Below are 16,724 nucleotides of genomic sequence, written 5' to 3'. Positions count from 1 at the left end.
GATATTTGTTTATTATTATATAATTTTATGTTATTAATAATATTATTGATAATTATTTAATTATTGGTCTTAAACATTTGACATAATTCATTGAAAAGTCATCCTGATCTGGGGCTCTTTTTCGGAATATTTTAATTGTTAATATATTTTTATATAGTTTTATGTTATTTTTGCTATTTCTTTTGTACCTAATTTATCAAGAAATATTTTTTCTAGAAATTTATTCCTTTCCTTTAATCGTTCAGATGTATTTGCATATTTTTTTATTCTAACTATATTAATGCTTATAGCAAGTATAATTCATTTTTTATTGCTGATATTGATCAGCTGTGCTTTTTTAGATCAATCTTTCCATATTTGTGTTAATTTTATCAGTTTTATCAAAGAACAAATTCTCTTTTTGATTAGATCTATTACATTTATGTTCTAATTAATTAGTGGTTCCAATTATATTATTTATTATTATTACCATTATTTTCAATAGGAGGTTTGGACAGAATATCTTTCTACAGTAATGATTTTTTTTTAATTTTTATTTATTTATGATAGTCACACAGAGAGAGAGAGAGAGGCAGAGACACAGGCAGAGGGAGAAGCAGGCTCCATGCACCGGGAGCCCGACGTGGGATTCGATCCCGGGTCTCCAGGATCGCGCCCTGGGCTAAAGGCAGGCGCCAAACCGCTGCGCCACCCAGGGATCCCCTACAGTAATGATTTTTATATATATTTTGAGACTTTTTAAACTGTGATTTTTTTTCTTAATGCCTAATGCCCAATCAAAACTTCTAAATACTTCTTGAGTATATAAATAAAATGTTTTATACTGTCTTAGGAATGATGTTTCACATGTCCATTAACTCAAGTTCGTTATTTTTTGTCATTCAGTGCTTCATATCTTAATTAATTTTTCATCAAGTTCTTCCATCCATTTGTAAGAGAGAAAAGTTAAATCATTCCACTAGACTTGTGTAGATGTCAATGTTTTCTTACATCGATTAACAGTACTTGTTTTGTATGCTTTTAAGTCATGAAGTTAGGTAAATTTTTATTTTTAGAATCATTTGTCTTTATAGTGCTTTTTATCTTGTATAAATATGTAATAGCCTTTCTAGATCATTTTCTTTTTTTGCTGTTGTAAATTGCCAGGAATTTTTCCCTTAAGCTTTTATTTTTAACCTCCGCAAGGCATTTTGATATAGAATATATAAGCCTTCACTGAAAAGTAAATCATTTTTAACTTGACAATAATTTATCTTTTTTGTATAGAGGATCCCTAAGGGATCAATATCCAGCTAGGGCTGAGCTCTAGCTCCGACTAATATGAATATCTAGCTTCTAAGAAAAAAGGAGCAAGAGTGTCCCACTGACAGCTCTCCAAATAGATCTTTCTAATTAATAATCATATTAGTTGTAACCAAGTTTTCCTTCCATTCTTTGGTGCAGTACCATGGACTCTTTACCCTCCATCCCTGAAAAAAATGTCATTCCCATTTTTTAGCTTCCACTATGCGGGAAATAGTTAAACTTTTTCATCTACTTGTGGCACTCTACTTTCTACATCAGTTAATGTTTATACATACTTTTTATATGTTATCTTTATATGTATATATGCATAGGTATATGTGTACATATCTATGTATATGTGAATGTATGTGTATATATGCATATGTGTGCATGTATGAATAATTTTATGTATGTGTGTGATTTCAGGGGATCCAACACTTTAAAGTGAATAGAAATCTTTATGTGTTGCCATTTTGATTTAACATAATTTTATATTCAGAAAAATACTCATTTAAAACATATATGTTAAATTAAATCAAATCATTTTCTTTATTTATCATATAGAATTAGAGAGATGTCTAATTCTAAGTCACATCATAAACTTTAACAAGGTAATATAAATGTTATTTATCAACAGATATTCTGGTTTGCATTTATTGCTAAACATTCAGCAGAGAATTTCCACTAATTATAAAAATCTTTTTTTTTTAAATATTTTTTTCTTTATTTATTTATGATAGTCACAGAGAGAGAGAGAGAGAGAGAGGCAGAGACACAGGCAGAGGGAGAAGCAGGCTCCATGCACCAGGAGCCCGACGTGGGATTCGATCCTGGGTCTCCAGGATCGCGCCCTGGGCCAAAGGCAGGCTCCAAACCGCTGCGCCACCCAGGGATCCCTAATTATAAAAATCTTGTAATATTTAGAAGAACTTAAACTAAAGTTAAGTTTATATTAGTTGATTTAAAATGGTGAAAACAATAGTATTTTAATAGTATTCATGAAAGTTTTCTATTTTGAGTCACTTTTCAAAACAATATTAATAGACCATCATGTAATTTCTGTTACATATAGTTTTATTAAGTTATTAAGTTATTTTTGGTAGGATTTTTTTTTTCAGTCTTATAATCATTCAAGTATACCCAACCTTTTGTAGGTTTTGTAGGATGGCAATTTATCTGGGTAAATAGTGTATTTAATGAAGAATATTCAGGTTAGTTTTGTATGGGTTAGTAGTAGATCATTTAGTCAAGTTCTAGAAAAATTTTGATGAAGCAGTTATACTCAGTAATATAATTTTTGGTGTGTCTTCTGAGTATGAGGAGATTATTAAGAAATAGTTGATGTTTTTCTGTCAAAAAACAATTTGGCATTGATAAAGATTTCTAAACATAAAATCAAGTATTCAATCTGCTTCCCATTCATTCTCTAAAATATTATATTTTTATGGTAAATACTTTGTGGCAAATAGCACATTTATTTGTATTTACTGTATGTTTTATTTTCAAAAAATGTCATTGATTTCTACAAAATATATAACAATTTTCCCAATATTTTAGGGTAATAATTTTAAATTTTAAAAAGTAATTTTAAAATAATACAATACCAATCTACCACATATCTAGATTCTATTTTTAACACCTCTCCTAAGAGTATTTCTAAAATATAAGCACATAAATATAGCACTTTAAGTAGTAACATGAACTCAATCATTAAATTTCATTTGTGTTGTTGACTCTACAGAAATAGTTGATAGTTTTTAAATATTGAAGATCATTTTAAAGGATCACCAAAAAAATCGTAAAACTCCAGCATAGTGCAAAATAATTTTAGGACATTATGCATTCTTACTATTTGTTCTCATGTGTTTTGATTCACATATGGATAATTATGGATTGAATGCAATACTTGTTTTCTTCACAATTTTAATTTGAATATTATATTATCATTTTAATATTGAAATATTTGTTAATTTATAAATTTGCAATTGTAAGTACATGGACATATTTTAAAATGAATACAATTTGTAACTGATACAAATTTCAATGAAATTACCTAGAAAGTAATGCATATAAGCAAGTGCCTCACTGCCTTCTTTAAGAAACTAATTCAATCTTCAGTAATATATTTACAGAAATTCTTGCTATAAACACATACTATCTGCTTATATATGAGGGGTAGGATCAAGATTAGAAAGACAGCAATAGACAATTTGTTCTGAAAAGTAACTGTTCTAATTTTTTTAATTGTGCTCTCAGGGAGCTCATGGAAAACTGTTGAAATGGGTGAAAAGTCAAGAATAAGAAAAATAGTAGTTATGTTAAATACCAACAAAGGAAATGCATCTTTCCTTTTATATCTTTTCTTATTTTCTCCTTTACTTCTTTACAAGATTTTTTCTTTATTTATTCATGAGAGACACAGAGAGAGGCAGAGACATAGGCAGAGGGAGAAGCAAGCTCTCTGCAGGGAGTCTAATGCAGGACTTGATTCCAGGACCCCAGAATCATGACCTGAGCCAAAGGCAGATGCTCAACAACTGAGCCACCCAGACGTCCCTCTCCTTTACTTTTAAATGATCCCTGCTCTCAAATAGTTTAGGATAGTACTTTACAAAAAGCATTTGTAATAGAATAATTGTTAGGTAATTTGACATATCCCTTTGATATAATTGATTAAGTAATTCCTTATGTATAGCTTATTTAGGTTGCGAGTCTACTTTCTATGACTTAAATGGATCAATATGTAATAAAGTAATTGAAGATGTCAGCTTTCCAACAGGAATAACTTATTTTACCTTAGATTTCTTTGCCACCTTATCTTATAAAATCTTTTTTTTTTTTTTTTGGTAGATGCTTCATATGCAATTTCTCTATTTTATATGTGTATTCAAAGTAGTACTATAATGAAATATGTCATAGAATAATTTATGACTTCCTTACTAGTTAATTATACTAATTAGTTAATCCTCATATTAGAGAAAGTTTTATTTTTATTCTTTAACATAAATATTAAAACCACACATTTTTAATTTACCATTATCTATAATGAATAATTTCAGGTTAAAATAATTGTATTTAATCAGTTGATATTCTTCTGCCTTGGTTAAAAAAAGAACAAAGTATCTAGTTTACATATTTTTCAAAACTAGTACAGAGACTTGAAATAAAACACATTTTTAAGAAAATAAAATTCTGTAAGCTTTTGTAAAATAAAAATATGTAACTATAAAAATGTATTAACTTTAAAATTTTGTGAAATTGTCAGGAAATTCAGATAAACAAAATAAATTCTTTGAAAATGGAAATTTAATAACAGACAAGATGTGAAGCCACAGGTAAATTGGCAGTAAGCAACAAAAGAAAGTTTCAAGGCAGTGTCATTTACTTCATTAAATATTGATCATCACTTATTGAAAATATACTGAAAGACACAATACAGACATAAAATGAAGAAGACATGCCCCATTTTTGTCAGACTACTTTTTTAAGTCCTAATGCATAAATACACTTTTTCAAACTACATTTATATGTAAGTTTTATCAGAAAAACACATACAGTGTTTACTAATCCATATAAACACTTAATACATTTAGGGATTAAGAAAATCATGATAGAGCGGAGCTTAAGGGGTGGAGTATTAGGAGGACTTTATGCTTGCCTTGTCTCTTGAACACAGCCAGGTAAATATCAAATCATTCTGAACACCCAGAAAATCAGTCTGAAGATGGAGAAAACAAACTGCACAACTAAAGGGGAAAAAGACCATGTTGTGGAAGGTAGGAGGTGCAGAGACATTATTTGGGAGAGAGAAGAATCATAGGTTCTGTGGAAAGAAGGGATTCTCATGGAGAAAGGAGAGAGAGAGAGAGAGAGAGAGAGAGCATGCTTGCAAGCAGGGCACAGGGCATTACACAAGAAAAACACTTCTCCAAGATCATTGGTGTCAAAAATGAGAGGGCTGATAATTGCAAGTTTCTACAAGCAACAAAGCTCAAAGTCTGAAGTTTTAGAACTCTGCACCATTGCCAGGGTGGAGCCTGGCTGACATAGAGGTGCTCCCATGGAGGAGAAGGGTAGAATGGACAGACAATATGCTCTGAGGACCCCCTGGGTCACAATGGGAGAGACATTCTCCCTTCTTGGAATGCATTTGAGAGACATGGCACTGCTTCCCTGGGGACAAAAGAGCTGGCTGCCACCATTGACCTACTCCATTCATTAGCATAAAAGCAAAGACCCCTGCTGAGTGCAATTAACCTGAACACCAGCTTTTTACTACACTTTACCAAGTGTAGTAAACTTCAGGCCCCTGCATAGTTGTGTGATGGCCATTTTGGACAAACCCAGCACCAGCCACAGTGCAGTGAGACCAAAGATTATAACAATGATGAAGAAGGGCACTATATCATAATTAAGGAGTCTATCCAACAACCATATCTAGCAATTATAAATATTTAAACCCCCAACATGGAAGTACACAAATATATAAATCAATAACAAACATAGAGAAACTCACTAATAATAATGCAATAATAGTACAAGGCTTTAATACCCTACTTACAACAATGGACAGACCATATAAGGAGAATATCAACAAGGAAACAATGGCTTTGAATGACACACTAGACCAATGGACTTAACAGATATATTCAGAACATTTCATCCTAAAGCAGCAGAATACATATTCTTCTTGAGTTCACAAGAAACATTCTCCAGAACAGATCACAAATCAGGCCTCGATTAGTACAAAATGATTGAAATCATACCTGCATATTTTCAGACCACAACACTATGAATCTTAAAATCAACCATAAGAAAAACTGGAAAGACCACAAGTTAAAGAACATCTTGCTGAAAAAAATGAATGGATCAACCAGGAAATTAAAGAAGAAATTTAAAAATCCTTGGAAACAAATGATAATGAAAGCACAACAGCCCAAAACCTTTGAGATGCAACAGAAGCAGTCATAAGAGGAAAGTATATGGCAATACAGGTACCTACCTAAAGAAACAAGAAAAATCTCAAATACATAACTTAACCTTACAATTTGAGGAACTAGAGAAAGAACAACAGATGAAGCCTACAGACAACAGAAGGGAAATAATAAAGATTAGAACAGAAATAAATAATAATAAAGATTAGAACAGAAATAAATAATATAGGAAAACAAAACAAAAAGCCAATAGAACAGATCAATGAAATCAGGAACTGGTTCTTTGGAAGAATTAATAAAATTGATAAACTCCTAGTCAGACTTATCAAAAAGAAAAGGGAAAGGACCCAAATAAATAAAATCAGGAATGAAAGAGGAGAGATCACAACACTACAGAAATACAAACAATTATAAGAGAATATTATGAACAATTATACGCCAAAAATGGGCAATCTGGAAGAAATGATAAATTCCTAGAAACATGTAAACTACCAAAACTGAATCAGGAAAAAGTTGAAAATCTGGACAGACCCATAACGAGGAAAGAAATTGAATCTGTAATCAAAAATCTCAGAAGAAACAAGATTTCAGGGCTGGATGGCTTCTGAGGGGAATTCTACCAAAGTTTTAAAGAAGTGTTAATACCTATTCTCAAACTGTTTCAAAACAATAGAAATGTAAAGAAAACTTCCAAATTCATTCTATGAGGCCAGTATTACCTTGATTCCCAAGCCAGACAAGAAGCCCACTAAAAAGGGCAATTATAGGCCAATATCCCTAATGAACATGGATGCAAAAATTCTCGACAAGATACTAGCTAGTCAAACAGTACACTCAAAGAATTATTCATCATGATCAATGGGATTTATTCCTGGGCTACAGGGTGGTTCAGTATAAGCAAATCAATCAATGAATCAATGTATCAATCAATCAATCAATCATTTTTTTCATCAAAATTAAACAGTTTTATTAATCTGAGGACAGCATAAGGAAAGTGAGAAGGAAACCAGAAACTGAGAAAATATTCATAATGCATATTATCACAATGGATTTATATCTAGAATTTATTAAAAAGAACAACTAAAAATTATGAAGGTAGACAACAAAGTAAAATGAGTGAAAGATTAAAACCTACACTTCACAAAAGAAAATACTCAAATGGTAAGTAAGTACATGAGAAGATGCTTATTATCATCAATAGTTATTCTGATAAATGCTGTAAATGAGATACCATTCCCCATTCAAAGAAGACAAAAGGCTAAAATGAAAAACATTGACAATACCAAGTGCTGATAGGATTCAGATCAAAGAGAACTTAATACATTACAATGAGACTATAAAATGTCAAGAAACTCTGGAAAACAATTTAAAGTTGGTTATAAAGTTAAACACTTAACATATATATGATCCTGTAATTCCAAACTCAAATACCTTTAAATAATAATAAAACATATGTTCCCATGCAGATTTATTAATTTATTTTTTAAAAGGATGAGAACCATATGATCCCCTTAATAGATGCAGAAAAAAGCATTTGACAAAGTACAGTATCCATTCTAGATAAAAACACTCAACAAAGTAGGGATACAGGGACCATACCTCATTATAAAAACCATATATAAAAGACCCACAGGTAATATCCTCATAGAACTTTTCCTCTATGGTCAGGAACAACCCAGGGATGTCCACTCTCACCACTGTTTTTAACAAAGTACCAGAAGTCCTAACCTCAGCAATCAGAGAACAGGAAGAAGTAAAACACATCCAAACTGGTAAGGAAGAGGAATGCCTGGGCGGCTCAGTGGTTGAGCGTTTGCCTTCGGCTCAGGGCATGATCCCAGAGTCCCAGGATCGAGTCCCATGTCAGGTTACCTGCATGGAGTCTGCTTCTCCCTCTCTGCCTAGGTCTCTGCCTCTCTCTTTCTCTGTGTGTCTCTCATGAATAAATAGATAAAATCTTTAAAAAACACACACAAATGGCAAGGAAGAAATTATACTTTCACTATTTGCAGATGACACGATACTCCATGTAGAAAATAAAAGACTCCATCAAAAAATTGTGAGGACTGATGCAGGAATTCAGCAAAGTCACAGAATATAAAATCAATGTACAGAAATCTGTTGCGTTTCTGTACACCAATAATGAGGCAGTAGAAAAAGGAATCAATCTCATTTATAATTACACCAAAACCCACAAGATAACTAGGCATAAACCTAACAAAGAGGTGAAAGATCTGTCCTCTGAAAACTGTATAACACTTATGAACGAAATTGGAAAAAGACACAAAGAAATGGAAAACATTCCATACTCATGCATTGGAAGAACAAGTATTATTAAAATGTCTGTATTACCCAGAGTAGTGTACGCTTAATGCAATCCCTTCTTTTTGCATACTAGGTCTCTCAAATTCTTAGAAATATTTACTAATATCTTGCATTTCTAAACATTTTCCTTTCTATAATTGGTTTATATATTTTTGGCATATATAGGTATATATTCTAATTTTCTTAAAATCTGCACTTCTTATCACAACATAATATTATTTCTGTACTATTTAGTGTTCTTAAATTTCCTATGTCTGATATTGTTATATTTTTTGTATTCACAGAATGTGGTATTTATGTGCTCATCCACATATTTTAAAACTTTATTCATTTTGTTTTAATGTATTTTTAACTGTCTTATTTTACATGTTATTTAGGATAGCTAATAGTTTCTTCTTTACTGCAGTCATGATAAAATTTAACCAAATATATAGACCAGCTCCTTTCTAGAGTTAGGTAGCTCTCTCCACTTACCAGTTAATTTCTGATGAAATCCAAGTGCTAAATAGCTCAAATTTTCTCATATTCTATTTATTAGTCTGTTGGAAATGTTAAATAAAAGTCTCTGGATATTAATATGGGAAGTAAAACCAAGTATTTTGCTTTTATACACTGTCTGACAAACTCTAATTCAAACATTTCACCAGAGGTTTCAATAATATTCAGAAACTCAACAGATTTGCAGGGCTTTTGGTTCTCTCGGTAGGGTTGACATCAATTTGCAGTAACAATGAATGTTCCCATGCTTTTGAATACATCACAGGCAAGAGTCTATACACTGATTACCAAATGTTTAATTTTAATACTTACCTTGTCCTTCTTTAAATATCTCCCATCTTTAGAATTAAAAGGGTCTCAAAAAGTCATTTGGGTTTTTAAATAACACTGGATGAATAAAAGTTCTCTTCAAAAGGTTAAAAGAACCCATAACTCTTTGAATAGAGAAAACACAGATGATCTCTTTTGGTAATTGTTAAAGGTCATGTTTTAATCTAGTGCCTCCAACTGATAATAGGGAACAGCCACAAGACTACAGTTGAAGGTCATAACATCACACTGAAGTCAAAGTATATTAGAATAAAATCAATTAAGCATGGTATTTGTCTTCTGAAATTATTGGGTTTAACCAAGTTCAAACCCCTATATTTGATGTGCACATTTTTAGAGTGATATATATCTCAATCTTTTGAGGAAATTATAATAATGAACAAAATAAATTAATTGGATTACAATATAATTCAGTCATTTTTAATATTTTTGAATATTACCTTTGACTTTTATGGTATAAAAAGTTGTTTTAGTATGTGTTGACAATCCAATAATATCTTAACAAGATTTTTTATTTTAAAATGTTTTTTAATTTTTTTTTCCTTCATAATATTTGATTCCTGCCAGATGAAATATATAATTAATTGTTCTGATAACAACTGTCCAGAATAAAGCTAAAACAATTCTAACTTTAATGCTGTGGCATTTCCTTTATCTTGACACATCTATAATGTGGGACTAACCTAAAAACTAAAATTATATTAAAGTTGTAACATGTTATGTTACCTATATAGAATTCAGTATTATTCACAGCATATTAAAACAGTAAGATTAGAAAAATAATAATAAATTGGCATTTCCTCAAAATACTTGGTAATTTGCTGCATGCACAGAAGAAAGGATCCAATAATATCACAGGCTTGTAATTTTTCATTGCAATAAACCTTGTGAGACAAGTATTTTTATGACAACTTTCTTATACATTTATTTTTTTTTAGATTTTTATTTATTTATTAGAGACAGAGAGAGAGAGAGAGAGGCAGAGGGAGAAGCAGGCTCCATGCAGGGAGCCTTACGTGGGAACTTTCAAAGATGTCAAACTAGGGTTAGATTATTTGTCAAAGTTTACCATATGAATTCAGAATAGATAAGGACTAACACAGAGATCTTCTTGGTTTTCCTTACCTGCCTTGCCCTATTGCACTCCGTCCCTTCAATGATCCACTTCAAAGAATGACTTTAGAGACTCAGACAGTGCTCTGAAAGTGTAGGTCAAAAAGCAGGTACAGAATGGCATGTGGGAAGGAAATTTAAAATGAAATATGGATAAAAATGACATAATGAGATTATATTCTCTATAAGAGGGAAAAGGAAGATGGCAGCGCAATAAGATGAAATTATTTCCTTTCCTCCTAATCCTCATAGTCTCAACTAAAATACAGAACTTTTGAATTAAGATAGTTACTAAAGAAATGCAAGAAAAAAACTATGATGAGAAGATTTTCTCTATTTTATTGCTAACAGAGAAAAATGCAGTTTGTAGTTTCAAGTTATAAGATTGCTTGTAATTGCTCATCATTTTGGAGAGATGAAAGGAAGAGAAAAAGAAATTTCACTATGTGTTAGAAACTGCTCTAGACATTTAACAATGTTAACATTTTTCACTGATTAATTGCATGTTTATAGGGTTTTACTTAAGTTATGATATTTTGTCCTCACAGGAATTCAGAAGAAATTGAGATTCACAGGAGTCAATATTTCAAAGGTCACAGAGCTAGCATATGGAAGAACTGTATTAAAGCCAGTCATGTTTTCCCCAAACTTTTCATTTAGAGGCTTTAGGTACCAACCAAACACCAAAAACTTACATAAGGAAAATAGGAAACAAATTCTCACAACAAAAAAATAGTGGCTGTAGTTTTGTGCTCATCTTTCCCATCTCTTCTAATTGTTTCATCACCAGCATCTCTCATGTTGTAACCTTTGAGCAGATATGTCCTGTCTTTATGGTGGGATGAAATTCAATTTTTAAAATATTTTATTAGGGAGTGAAGTTGCTGCAACCTAATTGTATCTTAGTTCAAATGTATTACTCTGAGGCAGATTTGATATACCACATTTTTATCTTGATTGTGACTTTTAATTTCCAAATTATTTATATATTGACTTTTTCTGTCTTTTTTTATTTCTCACAGGACTCCAAATTTTAAGAATTGCTAATAAGGTGATATTAATACTACTACTAATAAAAGTTTTTATAGAATAAATTCCTACAGTTAAACCGATGTTAAATTTTCACTCCCGATAATAGGTATATATTTTGTGTTGTACTTACCCTTCTACAGAAAACAACTGTAAATTCTGGATAGAATATAGTAACAACCTTTTGAGGAAGTAAGAGTGAATAAATGCAGAGGAAATCAGAAAGAAGTCTACTGTGAAAAAAAATTACACTGGATAAAATTCTTATACAACTTTTGCTTGTACACTCTCCATATCAAGGAGCGCAACATGGATAGGCCAAGAAAACAATACCTTTTGACTTGTTTGAAGATCCAGAGAATAGAATTTGGCATTCCCACAGCATCTAGAAAGTGAGAGAAAAAAATCAAGGAAGAAATTGAGGTAGGGAAGAGGAACTGCAGAATCTGCATTCAAACATTCCCCTAGCCATTGGTTAACTGCAAAAGTGGGCATGCATAGGATAGATTCCTCTCTTCCAAGTAAAAGAGTAACAGCCAAAATTTTGAAAGAAGTAAACAGTTTCAGCTGCTTCTCATCATAGGGAAAATGGAATTAGGAGTGTAAGTTAGGTCAAGTTAACTATTGGATAAAACAAAAGTCAAAACTCTTCAGAAGATAGAAGAAGCCACAGTATCTGCAATGTATCATTCACAATAGCTAGTATAAAATAAAATATTAGACATATGAAAATTAGGACTGACAGTCAAAGAAAAAGAGTTAAAAAAAACAACCTGACAGCATAATAATTCATATGTTTAAACTATGAATTTATTTTTCTAAATATTTATTTATTTACTTATGATAGACATAGAGAGAGAGAGAGAGAGAGAGAGGCAGAGACACAAGAGGAGGGAGAAGCAGGCTCCATGCCAGGAGCCCGATGTGGGACTCGATCCCTGGACTCCAGGATCACACCCTGGGCCAAAGGCAGGCGCCAAACCGCTGAGCCACCCAGGGATCCCCAAATCTATGAATTTAAAGAACCTATTATAAATATGCTCAAAGACTTGAAGAAAATAATGTTTGTAATGAATTAACATATTTAAAGTCTCGACAGAACAATGAAAACACCAAAAAAAGACAAAATGAATATATTTTCGCATTAATAGATTATTTTTAGAGCAGTTTCAAGTTTACAGAAAAATTTGAGCAGACAGTAAAGACAGTTCCCATATGCCTACCCATTCTCCCATCTCTGTTTTCCCCATTTTTAATGTCTTGGTTTACTATTGTACACTTATTAAAATTGATGAACCAATATTGATACATTTCTATTAACAAAGTCCATAGTTTACACTAGAGTCCATTCTTTGTGTTATACAGTACTATGGATTTTGACCAATGTATAATTTCATATATTCACTATTATAGTCTCATATAGAATAGTATGACTTACCAAACATTCCCTGCTTTCTCCTATTCATATGTCCCTCTCCCTCCAAATTCCTGGCAACCACCAATCTTTTAATTAGTTCTTCCTTTCCTAGAATGTTATATAAATAGAACCGTATATTATGTAGTCATTCCAGACTGGCTTCTTTCACTTAACAATATTCATTTTTGATCCTTTATGTATTTTTGTGCATTGAAAGCTCATTTCTTTTTCTCACTGAATAATATTTATTCGTCTGGATGTACCAAGTTTATTCATTCACCTATTGGAGGACGTCTTGGTTGCTTGCTGTTATTGACAATTATGAATGAAATTAGTACAAATATTTATGTGCAGGTTTTTGTTGACAAATGGAAATTTTGAGAATAAAAATTACAGTAGCTAAAATGAAAACTGAAATTAGTAAATGACTGCACCAAGGAAAATAGAAGGTTCAGTGAATTTGAATATAGACTTAAATATACTATTTAATCTGAGGAATGAAGAAAAAATGATTAAAAAAACCAAAAAAATAGCATCATGCTTCTGTGGGACAATATCACTTTATCTAATCATAGTTCATTAGACTCCCACAAAGAGAAGAGAGTAAAAATGCAGCGGAAACATACCTAAAGAATAACGAGGGAAATTTCTCCATTTTGGTGGCAAACAACAACTTAAGGTACAAAAAGCTTAGCTGACCCCAAGTAGCATGAAAAGAAAGAAAGAGAGAGAAGGAAGAGAGAGAGAAAGAGAGAGAAAAAAGAAAGAAAGAAAGAACTAACACATTTAGGCATTTAAGGGCCAAACTAATTCATGATAACTACAGGTGAAAAAGAGATCTTGAAAGCAGCTAGAGAAAAAATGCAGCATTACATATATGAAAACAGTGATAAGAAAGATGTCTGAATTTTTAACAGGAACAGGGAAGTCAAATGACAATTGACCAAGTTTTTGAAAGTGTTGAAAAAAAAAAAAGTAAACCCCAATCCTCCATCCAACAACAAAAAACTGACTTATATATGAGACTGAAATTCAGATATTTTGAAAAAAAGGCTGAGAGACTCAACAGCAACAGTCCAACACTACAGGAAATGTTAAAGGAATTTCTTCAATTAAAAAGGAGTTGACAGGTGATTGAACCTCAAGTATACAGCACAATAAATAGTAAATATTGGGTTAAGTATAAGATATTATCATTTTCATCTTAATTTCTTTGAAAGCATAAGACAAATGCAAGCAACAGCCATATTGCGGGTTATATTAAAATATAAACAATGTTAATTTCCATTAAAAATGAGCACATGGATGGGAAGTAAATGGGTTACATCATATAGGTATCTTATACTTTTGAGTGAAGTTGTATAATACTAAGTCTCAGTAGTACACTTATAGTGTAATATGGTCCCTAAAGGATCTATCAGAAAAACCTCTACTCTAAAAAAATAAAATCTAAAACTAAATGTGTGTATCTTGTGTCCCCACGTGTGTGCACCTAATCTCAGCTGGTCCCCCTGAGACCCCCTGAGGGCCAACCCTAGTCCCTTGCGCTCCCATTTGCGCTCCAACAAGATGAAAGAAATTATCATGAACCAGGAGAAACTTGCCAAACTGAAGCACAAGTGCACATTGGTGGGAAAGGAACTGCTCCCCAAAAAGAAGAAGGTGGTTCATAGAACAGCTCAGCAGATGATAAAAAACTTCAGTTCTCCTTAAAGAAGTTAAGGGTAAACAATTATTTCTGGTATTGAAGAAGTGAATATGTTCACAAACCAAGGAACAGTGATCCACTTTAACAACCCTAAAGTTCAGGCATCGTTGGCAGAGAACACTTTCACCATTACAGGCCATACTGAGACAAAGCAGCTGACAGAAATGCTACCCAGGATCTTAAAGCAGCTTGGTGCAGACAGTCTGACTAGTTTAAGAAGACTGGCTGAAGCTCTGCCCAGTCTGTGGATGGAAAAGCATCACTTGCTACCAGAGAGGATGATGATGATGAAGTTCCAGATATTGTGGAGAATTTTGATGAAGCTTCCAAGAATGAAGCAAACTGAATTGAGTCAACTTCTGAAGAAGATAAAGCTTGAAGAAGTTACTGGGAGCTGCTATTTTATATTATGACTGCTTTTTAAAATTGTGTTCATGGATCTGATAAAATCTAGATCTCTAATATTTTTAAGCCCAAGTCTGTTGGATGCTGCAGCTTTTTTCAATTTTTGCTTATACACAATTCATTCTTTGCAGCCAATTAAGCTGAAGAAGCCTGGGAATAAAGTTTGAAACAAGGTTAATAAAGTTCTTTGCCTAGGGAAAAAAAAAAAAACTAAATGTGAAAAATAAATGAAAAGATACATACAAAAATTAAGCAATGAACCAATTCTAAATATTTTTTTCTTAAAAATTTGAATACATGCAAAGGCAAAACATTTCTTTTGTTTTCTCTTCTTTTTAAACTGAGTCTTCTAATCTGAAGCATTCCTTCAATTTAAAAACTTTTCAAATAATGTCAAGTTAGTTATGAAGCAAAGTTTTTTTAAAATTTTTGTTTAGAGCCCTTTTTGTAACTAGTTTATGTGAAATAGTCATAATAATGTAATATAATGTAATGTAATATTTACATTTTAGAGGAATAGCAGAACTGTGCACCATATCAATGTAAAATGCATTAAAATATTATTTTTAAAAAAATTTTTATTTATTTATGATAGTCACACACAGAGAGAGAGAGAGAGGCAGAGACATAGGCAGAGGGAGAAGCAGGCTCCACACACCGGGAGCCCGATGTGGGATTCAATCCCAGGTCTCCAGGATCGCGCCCTGAGCCAAAGGCAGGCGCCAAACCGCTGTGCCACCCAGGGATCCCGCATTAAAATATTATTAATTGTATCATTATTGAATAGCTTAAGGAGTTTCAAATTCACAAGACTTTTAAAAACATCGAAATTTCTCTTGCACATTTTTTTGCTGTCTTCTCTGCTATAAATCTGAGGAGACTAAATAAAATATGCTTTTTCTCTACAAAAATTCTAAAAAAATTGTAATTCAGCTTCTGATATTTAAATAACTTACATGTAATAATTCTTTTCTTGAAGGATTTATATTTAGTGTATCCAATGTCAGCTTTTATAAAATAATGAAACTAGTTTGACTTCAACTACAATCACAAATCTAAAGTCAAGTGGTATTGCTTTTATTTCATTAAATGTAAACATGATTATTATAATAATTCTGATACTATCATTTTAAAAATTAAGATTTATGTAGAAATGAAAATTTTGCTCCAGACTATGTAGAATGATTATTATAACTACAATTAATTAAATACTTCTCAGTACCTGATACTTTTTATAAATTATTTCTAATCTTATTTATATTTTTTACAAGTTTAGACAGCATTACTATCTTAATTTTACATTCAATCTATCGTTGACATCCTATTTCATCATTGATATCAGGCTAGAGCCTTATCAATTCCATTCATATAATTATAAAAATAGCTTATCTATCCCTATTCATCCTGTTAATCCACTTGTCCAATTCATCTGTTCTAAATCCTAAATCAGAAATGGAACAGTGTTGTAAGGAATATCTTCAAAATGTGGAAGTGATTTTGGAATTACATAATGAGCAGAAGGTATGCTACTAAGAGAAAAATAGATTATTGTAAATAAATAGACTGTTTGTAGAAATATGGATATTAAAATCCCTGCCAGTGAGAGCTCAAATAACATGAGGAGAAAACATATTTTCAAGAAACTCCTAGAAGCTGAAAATAGAAAATGGATTCACCCTTA

At 31.8% G+C, this 16,724-nt stretch overlaps 1 pseudogene; it reads left to right on the top strand.

The window, feature by feature from the left end:
- Positions 1–14,233: 14,233 nt before the first annotated feature.
- LOC112678730 (transcription factor BTF3-like) lies at positions 14,234–15,233 on the top strand (annotated as a pseudogene).
- Positions 15,234–16,724: the final 1,491 nt, after the last annotated feature.

The sequence above is a fragment of the Canis lupus genome, chromosome 22, assembly GCF_003254725.2.
Source record: "Canis lupus dingo isolate Sandy chromosome 22, ASM325472v2, whole genome shotgun sequence".
Lineage (NCBI taxonomy): Eukaryota > Metazoa > Chordata > Mammalia > Carnivora > Canidae > Canis > Canis lupus.
The sequence above is the reverse complement of the archived record's forward strand: the minus strand, read 5'-3'. Positions and strand labels throughout refer to the sequence as shown.